Here is a 3,207-nt window from a genome sequence, read left to right on the forward strand (position 1 = left end):
TATTATTTTATCTGTATGAAAAATCACTGTAAATATGAATATGCTTTCTATATGCTTATTAAGAAGGTTACAGAAGAAAATATGACAGCCCTTAACCTCAGGAGAGTAACTGGAATTTGATTGGAAGAGCAACTTTTACTTTTTGCTTGTACTCTTTTGTGCTGCTAATAAATTTTTAAACAATATTTATTATTTTTAAATTTTATTTTTTTTGCAGTATTGGGGATTGAACTCATGTGTGCTATCTCCATCCCTTTTTATTTTGCCAAGGCTGGCCTTACACTTGTGATCTTTCTGCTTCTCACTGTGTTGATTTGCTGTGGTTATAGTCAGGTGCCATCATTCATGGTAATTTATTAGTTTTATAATCTTTAAGCCATAAAAACTTCAAACAAAAAATTAAGTTAACAAAAAATATTCCTTTTTTGAAAAACCCCACCAAACTATTAAATTATTAAGCCATTGTGTAGTCAATAAAAAGACAATGGCCAGTGCTGTGGCACACACCTGTAATTCTAGCGACTCTGGGAGCTGAGGCAGGAGGATTATAACTTCAAAGCCAGACTCAGCAACTTAGTGTTCCTAAGCAACTTAGAACCTCTAAAAAAGTTAAAAGGGTTGGGGATGTAGCTCAGTGGTAAAGTGCCCTGGTTCAATCCCTAGTACACCCGCCCCCACACCCCCCCAAAAATTGACATCGTGGATTTTTGTTTTCATATTACTTTTACACAGAAAGTAATTGGAAGATACTAATTTTCCTGAATAAAGAAATACTTTATGGTATATAGGAAGAGATAAACTATAATTAGTGTTATAGTTTAAAATTACTGCAAGTTATTTGACATACTGGTAAATTTGGGCCTCTGATAAGCAGAGACTGCCTAGATTCTATACTACTGCAGTATTAGATCAATAGGTCATTCTTTGAACTCTATAAAAATAGTTCATTTTATAGTGCATGAGAACATGTACCGAATTTATGTATGCATTCTCAAGATTATTAGATCTTTTTCCAATGTTGTATACAAAGTTCAGATTTTTGGAATTTATGTAAAATATACACTAGTGTATATATCCAGATATGCATGTATGTAAAATATTTGTACATATGTAAAATGTGTATTATATATAACTTGCAAAACAAAATACATGGGAATTCTATTTTGTTGTGCTAGCAATGACCTATGGGAATAAATTTTCATATGTGGTTTGTCTTTAGCAATGTAATTTTAAATATAGTCATTTTAATGAAATTTATGCCAATATTTTTTAAAATTTTATTTTACCAGAGATGCTTTTTAAGGCAATTAGTTTAAAGGAAAACAAATGTATAGAAATGAACATTAGAATAATTATTAATCTCACTGAACTTTAAAAAAAGTCTGCTATTTATGAATTTCAAGACAGATATTGGATTCATGTTTTTACTTAGAAATTTTTCTTTCTTGAGACTTTGTCATTGGTAAAAAAAAAAAAAAAGTATATACCAGTAAATAATAACATGTATAAGAAAAATGCATTTACTTGTAGAGATAATCATATATTAAGAAGGAATGATCATTTTTATTGTGGCTTTTATGTAAAACTAGCCAATGGATTTTTCCCCTGTGAACTTTTTTTCCTGGGATCATAATAATGAAAATAAAATCTTAGAGGCAAGGTTTCTTCTCAGTGTATAGATGCCTTGCCTAATATATGTAATAGAACCAAACAAATATTCATCTCTGTACTATAGGATATCAATTTTTTATTGTGAATGTTTCAAAAAGTGTAGAAGTATACACTCTTAATTCCACAATTCAGTATCTTTGGATGCTTGATCTGTATCACTGGTATGCTCAAATGCGCTCCAGAGTAGAATAATCAGCTATGAAAACTTAAGTTACATTTATTCTTAGGAAATGTCTTCCTTTGTTTATTCTATACCTCCTTTTCTCAGTATAGACATTCTTTAAAATATGTCTTAAAAACACTAACCTGAATATTATGTGGACTTTTTCGGAGAGAATTTTTATTCCTTTGTCCCCTGATGTACAGAATGAATAGTATTTGCCTTATGAGTCAGTGAACGATCTTCAATAATGAGGAGGGCCTTAAGCTGATTTTCCCTTACTTTTGGTATTATTACCTATACCCTATCCATTACTGCCTCCTCCTAAAGAGAATGGTTCTTTCATTCAGGTACAAACACATCCTTACTTGAGAGTACTCTGAAATACTTTTGTCTTCTTTGCATGTTTTCTATTCACTAGATCAGTATTTTCCTTATATCAAAGTATGAATTCAATAACTGATTTCTTCCATGGAGAAAGGAACATTAGAACCTTATTCCAGATTATAATAATGGTAATTTAAAAAAACGGTACTTTCACTGTGAAAGATTATGATTTTTATAGAGTACAGAAAACATTTAATTAGTATTAATGATATATAAATTATAATTCAGTATCTGCAAGGAACTTGGTAATTTGACATTGGGCAAGTCACTTAAGACTTTTCAGATCCCACTGTCTTCTTCAGTAATATTAAGAAACTGGGCTACATCTTTAAATTTCCATATAATTCTATATTTCTGCTATTGTATTTTTGTATAAAATTTATCATTCTATGGGTAGATATAAAGGCTCTAAAACTTATTTTTTTTGCGAGTAAAAATTTGCTTGAATTTTCTAAATAACATACTTAAACATTTAAGAGTGGACTTTATTTATCACTAAGCAGACCTTATCATTAGAAAGACAAGTTTATCATTAGAAAACTGAACTCTGATAACTTCAGCATTGACTTCTTTTCTTGGGACAGTGATTCTGCCAATATTAACATCAGGTAATGTGTCAATTTAATCGGTTTTCATTATGTACCAACAATTTACCTTCTGAAAGCTCTTTCCTTAAGGTCAATTAAATAAAAATGTGAAAGCAAGTCTTGTAAAGGTTTCTACCTTGCAATAATCAAATTATTTTATTTTTAGCCCCTTTTTGATTAAAAGTAGTGGTCAAAAGATGTTGAAGCCCTGGAAGGTGATTTTTGAAGATGATGAAGTGCTGGAGCCACCCAGGCAGCAATCAGAAACAATTAAGAAAAATGTACCAAATGCCTCACTCTTTGGAGGCTGCATGGCAAATTACATCTAATATTTCAGGCTTGTTGCATTTTAAAATAAGGCCTCCAACTAAGCAATTTTCAAGACAACCCCAATCAAAAGAT

This window comes from Marmota flaviventris, chromosome 2, assembly GCF_047511675.1.
Source record: "Marmota flaviventris isolate mMarFla1 chromosome 2, mMarFla1.hap1, whole genome shotgun sequence".
Taxonomy (NCBI): Eukaryota; Metazoa; Chordata; class Mammalia; order Rodentia; family Sciuridae; genus Marmota; species Marmota flaviventris.